At 40.7% G+C, this 14,690-nt stretch overlaps 1 protein-coding gene across 8 annotated transcripts in view; it reads left to right on the top strand.

Annotated features, from left to right (window-relative positions):
• SLC20A2 (solute carrier family 20 member 2) overlaps window positions 1-14,690 on the top strand; it is a 123,575-nt gene that overhangs the window by 1,114 nt on the left and 107,771 nt on the right. The window lies entirely within an intron of this gene.

Raw genomic sequence — 14,690 nt, 5'->3', positions numbered from 1 at the left:
CTAGGGTAAGACCATTACTTTACGCAATAACATACTAGCTTAAGGTATTTATATGTATTTACATATATTGTATATACATAATCATACATATAATTGTATAACATTTAGTTTGACTCTAAAGTTGGAAAATCAGGAAAATAACAGGTGATGTTGAGTACTGATTGTTTGCCGGGCCTATGCCAAATGGTGTGCATGCTTTATGTAACTTAATCTAAAAAAATTTGAATACGTGAGTTTGATTTCAGTGTGTCCAAATGTGAAACGTGTACATTATTGTTATTGTTTTGTTTTTTTTGAGACGGGGTTTTGCTCTCGTTCAGGCTGGAGTGCAATGGCACTGTCTTGGCTCACTGCAACCTCCGCCTCCCGGGTTCAAGCGATTCTCCTTCCTTAGCCTCCCAGGTAGCTGGGATTACAGGCGCCCGCCACCACGCCCAGCTAAGTTTTGTATTTTTAGTAGAGACGGAGTTTCACCATGTTGGCTAGGCTGGTCTCGAACTCCAGACCTCAGGTGATCTGCCCGCCTCGGCCTCCCAAAGTGCTGGGATTACAGGCGTGAGCCACCGCGCCCGGCAAACGTGTGCATTAAATGCTTGTTTATGCCTTTGTAAAATAAGAGTGTTGGCAATATAAAATGTTACCCATAGAGTAAATTAATGTGTTTTTCAAGTTGGAAGATGGCTTTAAAAATTCATAGAAGTACAATTAGTCCCTTTATTTAGGTGCTGAATAGTTTCCAAAGCCCCGTGTCTCTTATTTATCAGAGTTTCTATTATATAACATTGTCACCCAGTGAACAGGCTATGCTAGGACATTGGAAAAAGGTAAATATTGAGAAAGCCCTAATGGTCCTTTCTTAAATGGCCCCCTCTTTCCATATTTAATTTCTAAGTGACATTCCTAATTAAGGGTAAACAAACATAATGAAACAAGGCTAATTTTCCAATACCAAACTAAAAAAATAAAAAACAGTGGACTGGCTATTACTTTGTTGATGAGTCTAGCACAGTTTTACTGGGCATTTAAATGTTAAGGATGTTATTTACATTGTAGCTAGTTGTGAAAGATTTGTGTGTCTAAGTTTTTAGTTTGCCTTTAAATGTCTTGAACATATGCTTAGTATTGAGTCCAGTACTTTGCATTAATAGTAAGTTTTTTGATTGGATTTAATTGAACAGTTTTGGCTTCCTTAATTTTGTTTTGAAGATAGAATTTAATGATTTGTGTAGGCATAACAGTTACAATTAACAATGATTCCGAGATGAGCGTAGGGTTTAACTTAACAGTTCACATTTTCTTGGGAGTTGAAAGGACTGGAGAGTTGGATGTGTGTCTTCTTTGTGATTAAAAAAGCATGCTGGAACTTAGCTACCAGAAGATTCTGGTGGTCCATCTTTGGGAAGAGGAAAAGATTAAGAATGCTTTGCTAGTCAGTATTTACAAGAGGGTTTCTTTACTTAAAGGCATTTTCTCTTTGGGGAGGGGAGGAGTTGAGAGTTGTCATTAATGGAAGGATCTTAGAATAAAAAAGATGTATACATGTTTTCCTTTGGAGTGAATTTGTGACTGGAGATGGGGTTTCACTGTGTTAGCCAGGATGGTCTCGATCTCCTGACCTCGTTATCTGCCCTCCTCAGCCTCCCAAAGTGCTGGGATTACAGGTGTGAGCCACCGTGCCTGGCCTATGTGCTTTTTAAAGATGGAACTGATTTAGAATGCAGTATATTACAGTACATGAAAAAATTTTGGAATTTCTGTATGTTTTTCACTGTTGGAAAGCCATAGTGAGTGTAATAACAGCATTGGCTCCTGTTCATAAGGCATTTAAATGATGTGTTTCCTATGACAGGAAGACAAGCCTTTCTCATTCCTTCCAAATTTGGCTCTCAGATGGAGTGCCCTTTAAGCTCCCTGAATGCAGGGACTTCTTCTGTTTCACTCATTGTCTTTTTTCTGGGGCTTAGAACAGAACCTGGCAAACTGAGAGTGCTATGTAAACCTTTGTAGAATGAGCACTTTCCCTGGGGAATCCTCTCTCCGCTTTCCACTAGTGAAGATCCCACCTGCTTTTAGGTGCAGGGCCACTCCAGCCTGACTTTCTCTGCAATCTGCAGCCCACAATGACTCTTTGAACATTAACTGTGTATACCACACTCTGTGACAGTGAATCTTTTATAGCTTTATATTGATACATGAGTGTTTCATGTATTTTGTTTCCTCACCCAAAATATAAGCTCTTCAAGGCTACAGGATGTCCTATTTTTGAGAATTGTCTTGGTATCCAGTATAATATATAATATTATATAATACCTATAATATATAATGTAATATATGTAATATATAATATATATAATATACATGTATATATACAGAGTAGGTTTATATTTACCTATTAAATGAATGTTACATACCATGGGGAAACATCAAAGATGCTCAAAATGGTAGGTTATATTTTAGTTAGGCAAACCTAGTGTACACATGTGAAACAGTACTAGAATTTGGAGCTAAATAAGAGTTAATACTTATGTCGTGCTTAAAATGTGAACCTCACAACAATCCTTTGAAGTAGGTACAATTATTTCCTCATTTTTCAGAGGAAGAAATGGAGACACAGCAAAGTAATTAAGTTTGTTGCTTAAGATCGTACCGGAAATCATAAGTAGGCAGTCTGGCTCCAGAGGCGGTGTGGTTTCTCTGGGGAGCTTTACTTTATACTTCGAAGGGACATCTAAGCACTACTTTTGCAGCTGTAAGAGATGCTCTTTTAAAAATTTCAAAGTAGCCTAAGAGATTGCAGTGTCTCTAAACTGCAGAAGGAATGCTGGATTTTCTATATAGAGGACATTGATAATGGAATGGTTAAGGGGACATTATATATTGAAATGACTAAAGATGGTGGAGAGAAACTGAAGTTTGAATCTCAAAGCTGAGGATTATGATTTTTTATAGATACTGAATTCTAGAACAGTGATTCACCAGGACGTAGGACAATGATTGCTTGTTACTAATTTAGTATCAAAAAACTTATGCCAAATAAAATAATATTGAATGACACTGGATATCTTACTGCATTTCTCTTTTTAAACACTTACCAGATTTGAAGCCCTAGTGGTAGTAATTTACCTTAATGTGGGTATTACTAAAGGTTTCCTATACACTTCTGTCCATTTGCTTTATCTTTTTGTGGAATCTTTTTTTTTTTTTTTTTTTTTTTTTGAGACAGGGTCTCACTCTGTCGCCCGGGTTAGAGTACAGTAGTGTGATCTCACTGCAGCCTCTGCCTCAAGCAATCCTCCCACCTCAGCCTCCAGAGTAGCTGGGACTACAGGCACGCACCACTGTGCTCAGCTAATTTTTAAATTTTGTGTAAAGATGAGGTCTCACTATACTGCCCAGGCTGGTCTTGAACTCCTGGGCTCAAACAACCCTCCTCCTGCCTCAGCCTCCCAAAGTGCTGGGTACGTCAGTGAGCCATTGTGCCTGGCCTTTTTGTAGAATCTTTTTTTTTTTTTTAGACAGACTCTGGCTCTGTTGCCCAGGCCGGAGTGCAGCAGCGCGATCTTGCCTCACTGCAGCCCCTGCCTCCCGGATTCAAGCGATTCTTCTGCCTCAGCCTCCCGAATAGTTGTGATTACAGGTGCTTGCCACTACACCCAGCTAATTTTTCTATTTTTAGTAGAAGACGGGGTTTCACCATGTTGGCCAGGCTGGTCTCGAACTCCTGACCTCAGGTGATCCACCCACCTTGGCCTCCTAAAGTGCTGTGATTACAGGTGTGAACCACCGTGCCCAACCTTTTTGTAGAATCTTTTTTTTTTTTTTTTTTTTTTTTTGAGACGGAGTCTCGCTCTGTCGCCCAGGCTGGAGTGCAGTGGCGCGATCTCGGCTCACTGCAAGCTCCGCCTCCCGGGTTCACGCCATTCTCCTGCCTCAGCCTCCCGAGTAGCTGGGACTACAGGCGCCCGCTACCACGCCCGGCTAATTTTTTGTATTTTTAGTAGAGACGGGGTTTCACCGTGTTAGCCAGGATGGTCTCGATCTCCTGACCTCGTGATCCGCCCGCCTCGGCCTCCCAAAGTGCTGGGATTACAGGCGTGAGCCACCGCGCCCGGCCTTTTTGTAGAATCTTGATTCACTTTTTCAGGTTGTATTGAGCAATAGAGAATGATGTTGGGGTCAGGAGGTCTCTTCAAACCAAGTAATACTCTTTTGGTGGAAAAAAATGTAAAATTGTGTGATTGATTTGGTGACACACCTGGAATAAAGTCAGTTTGAAGCTGTTTAGAATTAGATGAGGGCCTATAAATTTCAGCAAGATGAAGAACAGTGGTATTTCTCTGAAAGTCCCAGTATGTCTCCCTTTTGTTGGGAGGTGACAGTATGATTTTGGGGGCATCGGGCATCAACAGTCACTGAATCTAAATGGCTCCACAGATAGGGGAGTGTATACATCACCACACCAGCTGTCCAGGAATTAGGAGGAAGTGCCCTTGAATGACGCCTGGGCTGCAAGCCTGGTTAGCAGCCAGGGAGGACACACACACGTTGCAGGTACAGTATTCTGTATTACACAGATTGTTTCTACTGGGAAGCATATCATGTCATTTATCTTGGGGGTAGCTTCAGAATTTGAGTCAGTGATGAAATGACTTGCTGCTTTTGTTATGCTCCCTTAAGAAGAACATTACATATTTCGGGATGGCCTGCATAAAAGAAACTTGTAATAATGAATATTGACCTATACCTTGTGTTCTGTTTAAGTATCTGAGGAAGTAATTTGGAAAACTTGAGTTAAAATAGTCTATATTGAAGTTTTTATCCAATTTGCACGTTAGCCCTAATCTTCATTTCAGGCTCTTCCCTGAATGGGAAACTTTTAGGGAAAGAGAGAATGATACACTGATTAATTTATTTTCAGCCTACAAAGCTAGGATAATTTAATGAAATCTCTACCAGTCCCATGTTATGAATTTTAGGGTTGGAGAGCTGGATTCTGGACGTGATCTATTCTTTAACTAGGAATGTACAGCAGAATGACCCAGGGTTTATCCTGAAAGTAGCAGATGTCTTCACTTAACTCCTGAGACGCAAATTTGGTAGAGCTGCTGCCACACGCCCCGGACATCAGTATTAAACCATCCTTAAGTGATTCTGGTGCCTTTTCTCCAGTAAGAAGAACCAGCCCTGTATTTTATATTTAAGAAAACCTGGGCAAACAAATGACTTGCCTAGATTTGGTTCAGTGGTACCAAGATTTAGTCACCAGATAATACAGTTTCAGAATCCTATGGCTGGAAGAAGTTTACCAAGTCATCAATTCAGTAGTTCATCTTACAGCGGAGTGTAAACCATGCTTTTCAGTTATTTGCGGTTCTTTTACTGTATACCCTGTGATGCCCTTTTAAGTTTTTTTGAAAATATTGTATACTTAAAACTGAAGTGAAACATTAAAATTTCTTATTAGAATTATTTTTCAGTCTTAGCTGAAATACAATATTGTATGAAAATTTGCACTGCATTATTAGTTTTTTTTTTTTTAATCTAGTTGATTTTCAACTTTTCTTTTTTAAAGGCATCTCCTTGGAAACAATGCCATCTTTGAATGTGAGAGATAAACCTAGTTTCAGCATGTCTGCAGCAGAGACCAGTACATCAGGCTTATTCCCACAGGAAGCCTCCTAAAGCCTGTGGCGCGGCAACCATTTCCAGGACTAAATAATAATGTGTCAGATGCCTGTGAGTGGACTGCCTGGCCAAATGACTCATGAAGATATTCACGGAAGAATAGTCAAAAACCAAAGAAAAGGCATATTCTAGAAGCACCTTCAATTCCATCGAGGATTTTTGAGCAGCTGAAGAAGAAAGTTCTGAAAATATGAGTGACAGGACTCCAGCACATTTTTTTAGTTGTTTCTTACATTATCTTTGTTAACCCATCCGCTTTTGTGTATAATATTGAGTTATTTTCTACTACTGCAATGGCTAGTAATTTACTTAGGCTCAGAGTTTTACTCTGTATGGACAGAGAAACAGGAGGTAACAACAGTGGGAGAACAAATAGGAACAGTTCACTGGGATGTTGGTCCCCAGAAATTGGCTTTCATTGAATAATTCCTAAAGGGTGTCGTGTGCTGAATTGCTTTTTCATAGTGATGTGCTGCTTCTTGTTCATACTCTTATGACTTTAATTTCACCTTTATCTACTCCCAGCCTCTGTATATGCCTATGTTTTTTAAAAATAATTTTTGGCACTGAAGATCTGATTACCATATTTTTTCAGTTTAAAAATTATATCCTCACAAATAGACCTTTGGTATAGTTGCATTCTACCCTAGGTTATTTTCTAGGATCAAGAATAGAACAATTTCTGTTCTTTCCAGCATTACTCTTTACTATTCATATGTTCTTGTTCAGTGTTTTGTTGTTCTCATATTCTAGGTGGAAATGAAGGGTAATCTCTATGTTCTATTTTCAGTTTTCTGGGAAACCAGAAAAACATGGGTAGTAGAAATGTATAGAAAATTTATGAGGTCTCTTAACCATTGTGTTAAACTTGCATTAAGCTTCTTTTTTAGCAATATCGATGTCAGTATTACCTCTTCTTTCCTTTTTATTTATTTTTTTTGAGACAGAGTCTCATTCTGTCGCCCAGACTGGTTGGAGTGCGATGATGCGATCGCGGTTAACTGCAACCGCTGCCTCCCAGGTACGAGTAATTCTCGTGCCTTGGGCTCCCGAGTAGCTGGGATTTTTAGTAGAGACCAGGTTTCACCATATTGGCCAGGCTGGTCTTGAACTCCCAACCTCAGGTGATCCACCCACCTCAGCCTCCCCAAAGTGTTGGGATTACAGGCATGAGCCACCATGCCTGGCCCCTTTTGTTGTTTTGAGGGGCAGGCAGTAAGAAGCAGGGATTTCTTCAAATGCTAGTAAGCACAAAGAGAGAGAGGGAGAAGTTTTCGTAAGTAACGAACAGGGCCGGGCATGGTGGCGTGAGAGGCCGAGGTGGGCAGATCACGAGGTCAGGAGTTCGAGACCAGCCTGACCAACATAGTGAAACCCCCGTCTCCACTAGAAATACAAAAATTAGCCGGGCATGGTGGTGCACGCCTGTAATCCCAGCTAGTCAGGAGGCTGAGGCAGGAGAATCGCTTGAACCTGGGAGGTGGAGGTTGCAGGGAGCTGAGATCACGCCACTGCACTCCAGCCTGGGCGACAGAGTAAGACTCCGTCTCAAAAAAAAAAAAAAAGAACAGTTGATCATTAAGGCCATTAATGTGCATGGACAGTTTGTTGCCCAGGTTGGAGTGTGATGACGGCACAATCTCGGTAAATATAAACCTACTCTGTAACCTCCACCTCCTGGGCTCAAGCAGTTCTCGTGCTTCAGCCTCCCGAGTAGCTGGGATCACAGGCATGCGCCACTAAGCCCAGCTAATTTTTGTATTCTTAGTAGAGACAGGGTTTCACCATGTTGGCCAGGCTGGTCTTGAACTCCTGGCCTCAAGTGATGCGCCTGCCTGGGCCTCCCAAAGTGCTGGGATTACAGGTGTGAGCCACTGCACCTGGCCCAATAGACACATTTTTTTAATAAGTAGTTTGTGGATTAGAACGAAGAGCACTTGCCATAAGTGCATGTCATTGTTTTCAGCTGTTATGGCTAAGTCAGTTAACCTCATCAACAATTTTTTCTTCTGTAAATTGAGGACAATTTTTGCTTTTATGAATGAAGTCTTACCCAGCAGGGAGAAATATAAACAAAGGAACATATTTTTAATTTAATGAAGCAAAATTCCATACATCATTTTGAAAATAGTGTTTCTTTCCCTGATAGGCCTGTTCTGCATCATTCTTTTAGCTTCCTTCTGCCCTGTTTATCACTTGGTCCCACTTTTATATTTTTCCTCTTCGGTCCAGAATTTCTTATTTAGTTTCTTGTATTTTGCCTACTCCCTCCCTTCTCCATGATTCAGCCTAGTCTTTCCGCCCTCTCTGGACTTGGGTGTGCCTTCCTCTGGGCCACCTCGTCTTTTGCTGCTGTTAGCCCTCCCGCCTGCGCACCTGCCACTTCACCCTCGCCTGTGGTCCACTTGCGTTCCACTCAGCCCGGTCAGTCCTGCTTTGTTCTTCTCCACCGCCTTGGTCTCCCGTGTGTCTTATCTAGCTCTGGTTCCTTCTCGTCTCCACATTTATTTTGTTTTCTTCCTGTGCTTGTTAGTCCTTGTGCACTTGGTCCTTGAGCTCTTTTTCTATTAATAGGTATTACTAGATGGATTTGTTGTCTGCCTTTACATAGAACACACATCCTTACTGTGCATTTCCTGGGTAGCCAGGATGAATCAATTATTATTAACTTTCCTTCAAACATTGAGCTTCCTGTGTTTTCTAAGAATTAGATTAGTATTCTAGAAGACTAATACTAAAGACAGTCAAGACAGTCATACGCTGCCATTTCAGCCCTTTATTTAAGAGTTTGTGACATTTATCACTCCCTTGAAAGATTAAAGAACACCCGAAGCAAGTTTGGGGTGGAGGTGGGGAAGGCAGGAAGAGAAAGGTAAGTGCTATAAAAGGACTCATCGTTAATTTCTAGAAATTGGACTGAGATCTGAAAGCATAAGCCTTAACATTTTTTAGATAAAAGGTCCCTGAAAAGAATAAAAAGTATCAGTACTTCCGTTAACTAGCTTTAGTATTGGGTCATTTGTAGTTTACATTCTCCTTTAAGTTTTAAGACCTTCAGTAGTTAACAAAGCAGACAGAGACTGGCCAGGCACAGTGGCTCACACCTGTAATCCCAGCACTTTGGGAGGCTGAGTTGGGTGGATCACAAGGTCAGGAGATTGAAACCATCCTGGCCAACATGGTGAAACCCCATCTCTACTAAAAATACAAAAAAAAAAAAAAAAAAATTAGCTGGGCGTGGTGGCAGGCACCTGTAGTCCCAGCTACTCAGGAGGCTGGGGCAGGAGAATTGCTTGAACCTGGGAGGCCGAGGTTGCAGTCAGCTGAGATCGCGCCACTGCACTCCAGCCTGGGTGACAGCGAGACTGTGTCCCAAAAAAAAAAAAAAAAAAGGCAGAGACTTAATCTTGTAAATATTCATTTTATTTTTGAGAGGCTTAATGTCTCCTTAAATATTAACCTGTGTCATTTTGTAATTATACTGTAATAGTGTCAGAATGCCATTAACAACCAACCCTTTTCGTTTCTTGTGTGGGAAAGCTCATAAATTGTGTGGTCTTGCCCCTCTGGACCCTGTAGTTGTAGCATTGTGAAAATGGAGCTTTTGGCAAAACTTTGTATTATGCTGTTGACTCACATTGTCTCATATTTTTCCTTTATTCTTCTGTATTCTATGAATATAGTGCTGTCCTGTCATTTAATTATTATAATATATGTGAACTGCTGGAGGTAGACTGATGCGAGTGCAGTTTTTCAACTTAAAAACCCTTATATATCACATTCATGGTGTTTAAGATATAAGAACAGCCCTACAAAGAGGGGTTGATTGTATTGAAGATTCTTTCTGCTGAGCCTGCCTTAATTGTGAGGGTGGTTGTTTGGGTATCTTAGAGCTAAAAGAATGACTAAGAGTCCATTAATGGTCCTGTAATATTCACCATCCCTGAGCAGTTAGTAAAGAATGGCCGCAAAGCCACAGTTAGGCTACTAACAAGGAACTTATGTAGATGTGCTAGGTCCGGCCTGTGTTCTGGAACTATAGAGATGAATAAGGTATGGTCCTTTCTCTCTGGAGGCTCACAATTGAATAGGGAATATTAATACATGAATGATAGCAGTACAGTGTGGCAGATGCTAAAATATATGTGTGTAGCAGCTATTACAGGAGAACTGATTAATAGGGAGAGTCTGGCTGGGCTCAGTGACTCACCCCTGTAATCCCAGCACTTTGGGAGGCCGAGGCGGGCAGATCACTTGAGGTCAGGAGTTCGAGACCAGCCTGGCCAACATGGTAAAACCTCATCTCTACTAAAAATACAAAGAAAATTAGCAAGGCGTGGTGGCGGGCATCTGTAATCCCAGCTACTGGGGAGGCTGAAGCAGGAGAATCCCTTGAACCCGGGAGGTGGATGTTGCAGTGAGCTGAGATCATGCCACTGCACTCCAGCCTGGGTGACAGAGTAAGACTGTCTCAAAAGCAAAACCAAAAATACTAACCATATTACTTTATAGTCAGTCACCTCACCCTTTTTTTAGTTAAAAGAAGTTTATTTAGCCTGATCAGTTTACCAGATGTCTTTTTTAGTGACTTTTGTGTCTTCCATAAATCCATTCTCAAAATTTGCAACAGTTGAGCATATTTGACCAAAATGTGCCACAGGCTTCTGAAGCCTGTTCAAGAAGAAGCATGTCAACATTATTGGAGTAGGTCTTCGCAATGACTACTTTTGGGAAGATTTGAGTAAAATTTATGGATACAGAAGTTTTGGAGTATGTTAGAAAATTACTAAGTCTTTTTATAGTTGTAATCCCAACACTGGGTTATATATATTTAATACCAACCTGAGTATATTTCCTGAATAATATCTGTTTTGGAGACTTGGACAAAGTTAACTTTTTTGCTTTTTCAAAAGTTGCTGTTTAAATTAACTTCCTGCATTTCTAATGTAGAAAAAATATGGCACAGTGATTTGAATTTTGTTTATGGTTTATTATCTTCCTAAATTATCAGCTCTTTAAAATATGGGTCTCTGGCCTGTATACCATCTGATAAATTAGGTTGGGTAAATTTTTCACCTGAAAAAATTCATTCTTTTGACCCAGGTTGTTTGGCTTGGAAAAAAAAAATCACATACTCATTGCATGATTAAACTTGTCCATCAGATTGTGATTTTGTGCGTTATGAGGATTGTAGCTGGGGTAATTTTAAAATGTTGGTATTTGGATAGAACTACCAGTCCAGGATTTTGATAAAGATCAAAATATATACTGTATCTAAAGTTTCTTTTTTAAAAGTTATTTCACTTATAATCAAAAGGTTTAAATAAGTTTAGTGTATATTTTATGATTAGTATTATTTTGTATCAATTCAGAGAGAGGAAAACTGCATTCCCATAGACAGGGAGACTTGGTGCATTAATATCCAAAGCTTAGTTTAAGCTGGTGATGATTAGAAAAGTGGCTTTCATTTGTGTTCTCTGGAAGATTCTCAGTAGTCCTGTGGGCATGTGAACAACAGCATGTGTAATCTCCATAATGTATGTCTTGTTAGCAGAAATGTCTGAGGCATTGCTGAGATGTAGGATGAGCTGAGGTACTGGTTTTGTCTTTCATGGTTCCCTATTATGTTTTTTGAGAAACTGAGCTTTTCCTGACAGTGTTTAGTTTTTCTTGGCTATTTACTAATGCTATTAATAGTAACAGTTTCCATTATGGAGCCTCAGTGGGTTCTTGACATACATTAACCCATTGCTATTATGTAATTTTCTAATAAAACGATGTGATAAAACATATTTTCTGTAATATACTCATAGAATATGTGATTATAAGTAAATAAATAGATGTTGGGGTAGTCCTCCAGATTGGTTGTATTACATTTTATTTTTTTAAAAATTCTTTTAATTTTAAAATTTCTTATTTATTACATTTAAAAAAATGAGGAAATGGGCCAGGTGAGGTAGCTCACACATGTAGTTACAGTGCTTTGAGAGGCCAAGGCAGGAGGATCACTTGAGCCTTGGAGTTCGAGAGCAGCCTAGTTAACATAGCAAGACTCCATCTCTTTGAAAAAAATTAGCTGGGTGTGGTGGCATGTGCCTGTAGTCCCATCTACTTGGGAAAGTGAAGTGGAAGGATTGCTTGAGCCAAAGAGTTTGAGGTTATGGTGAGGTACGATCACGCCACTGCACTCCAGCCTGTGTGACAGGGTAAGACCCTGTCTCAAAAAAAAAATAATAATAATAATAGGCCGGGCTCGGTGGCTCATGCCTGTAATCCCAGCACTTTGGGAGGCCGAGGCGGGGGGATCACCATGCATGGCAAATTTTTCTATTTTTTTGTAAAGGCGGGGTCCTGCTATGTTGCTCAGGCAGTTCTCAAACTCCTGGACTTAAGTGATCCACCCACCGTGACCCCTCAAAGTGCTGAGACTACAGATGGAAGCCAGTGCACCTGTTGCCAGTTTCTCCTATTGTTAACATTTTACATTCATGTCATACATTTGCTAAAATTAATGAACCAATATCAATACATTATTATTATTATTACCAAAATTTCATACTTTATTCAGATTTCAGTCATTGGCTGTGACAGTTTCTTTTTTTTTTTTTTTTTGAGACAGAGTCTCTCTCTGTCGCCCAGGCTGGGGTGCAGTGGCGCGATCTTGGCTCACTGCAACCTTTGCCTCCCGGGTTCACGCCATTCTCCTGGCTCAGCCTCCCGAGTAGCTGAGACTACAGGTGCCCGCCACCACACCCAGCTAATTTTTTGTATTTTTAGTAGAGACGGGGTTTCACTGTGTTAGCCAGGAGGGTCTCGATCTCCTGACCTCGTGATCCGCCCACCTTGGCCTCCCAAAGTCCTGGGATTACAGGCGTGAGCCACCACACCCAGCCGGCTGTGATGTTTCTAAGACTTCTTTTTTTTTTTTTAAATGACCTTGACAGTTTTCAGTTCACCAGTCAGATATTTTGTAGAATGTTGCTCAGTTGAGATTCGTCTGTTGTTTTTCTCATGGTTATGCTGGGGTTAGGAGTTTCAGGGAGGGAGATCACAGAGGCAGCAGGCCATTTTCATCACATCATTTCAGAGGTATATACAGTCAACATGACTCATCAGTGTTGACGTTGACCTTAGTCACTCTGCTGGGGTCGTGTTTGCCCAGCTTCACCACTGCAGAGTTCCTCCTTCTTACCTGTTTCTGTGCTTCCCTCTTGGGAAGGCAGCCCACGCTTCAGGAGTGGGAAGTTATGCCTACCTCCTTGAGGGCAGAATATCTATGTAGATGATTTGGAGTTCTGTACAGGAGCTGTATCTATCTCCTCCATTTCTTTATTCAACATTTATATCTGTATATACTCATGAATATACCCTGGGTTATAATCCAATGCTACTTTATTTATTGCTCAGATTGTTCTAGCTTTTGTCGTTGGGAGCTATTTCAGTTGGTTCCTGTGCCCCCTTGCCATATCCCTATCATCGTGGGTTTATATCTTAATTTTTTAAATATCTGCATGGTATTCCATTGTAAAAATATACTCTACTATAATTTAACCAATCCCTTATTGATGGCAATTGAGGTATCAAATCAGTTGTAAACAATACTGTGATAAGCAGTCTTCAGAAGACATTTATGAAAATTGTCGATCATGTATTCAGAAAGGTCTGCCCATTTTACTTTCTTTTTTTTTTTTTGAGACAGAGTCTTGCTCTGTTGCCCAGGCTGGAGTGCAGTGGTGCGATCTCAGCTCATCGCAACCTCCACCTCCCAGGTGTAAGCAATTCTCCTGCCTCAGCCTCTTGAGTAGCTGGGATTACAGGTGCTCTCCACTACGCCCAGCTAATTTTTGTATTTGTGGTACAGACGGGGTTTCACCATGTTGGTCAGGCTGGTCTCAAACTCCCAACCTCAAGTGATCCACCCACCTCGGTCTCCCAAAGTGCTGGGATTACAGGGGTGAGCCACCGTGCCCAGCCATTTTACATTTCATGTGATATGTGACTCTTAATAATACGTAAGCAGATTTCAGAGGCGTGAGCATTCTCACGAAAAATAGAGGTGTATCTGTCACCAGAGTTGCCTCCCTTCCTTTTTCTGTATTTCCTTTAGTGAGGGATGATGGTGGGTGTGGCACCAGCAGTCCTAAAGAGCTGCTTTGAGATCGCACTTGTCTGAGACACCTGTGCCTTTTCAATATAGAGTCAGCTACTGTAGACAGCTAACAAAAGATGAACTAAAACTCAATTCAGAAAAAAACAAAACAGCATTCTCAGAGTAAAAATATTAGACCTGGAAGCAACCTTAGAAATCATCATGCTTTAGCAGTGGATTTTAGAAATAGGAAACTTTTTATTAGGTGAGATGATTTGCCTGGGATTATGCAGTAGCAAAAGCATTTAAGAATCTGGATTTCTGCCTCAGTCTCAGAATTTCTTGTTACATGGGTATATTTTATTTTATTTTTATTTTTATTTATTTATTTATTTGAGATGGAGTTTTGCTCTTGTTGCTTAAGCTGGAGTGCAATGGCACAATCTTGGCTCACTGTAACCTCTGCTTCCCGGGTTCAAGCGATTCTCCTGCCTCAGCCTCCCAAGTAGCTGGGATTACAGGCGCTTGCCACCACAACTGGCTCATTTTTGTGTTTTTAGTAGAGACAGGGTTTCACCATGTTGGCAAGGCTGGTCTTGAACTCCCGACCTTGTGATCTGCCCGACTCGGCCTCCTAAAATGCTGGGATTACAGGGGTGAGCCACAGCGCCCAGCCTGCATGGGTATATTTTATATCTCATGCAAGGATATGCACAATTTTTTATGTTGGAAATTTTTAAGCCTAAAGAAGACAAAATAGTGTAATTAATCATGTCCCCACCACCCAGCTTTATAAATTTGTGGCCAATCGTGTTAAAACGTCTACACACTCCCCCCACCACCATGTTATTTTGAAGTAAATCCCACATATTAAATCACTATAAATATTTCAGTATATTCAAAAGGGAAAAACTTT

The sequence above is a fragment of the Pan troglodytes genome, chromosome 7 (genome assembly GCF_028858775.2).
Source record: "Pan troglodytes isolate AG18354 chromosome 7, NHGRI_mPanTro3-v2.0_pri, whole genome shotgun sequence".
Lineage (NCBI taxonomy): Eukaryota > Metazoa > Chordata > Mammalia > Primates > Hominidae > Pan > Pan troglodytes.
Note: the sequence above shows the minus strand (reverse complement) of the source record. Positions and strands in the feature narration are given on the sequence as shown.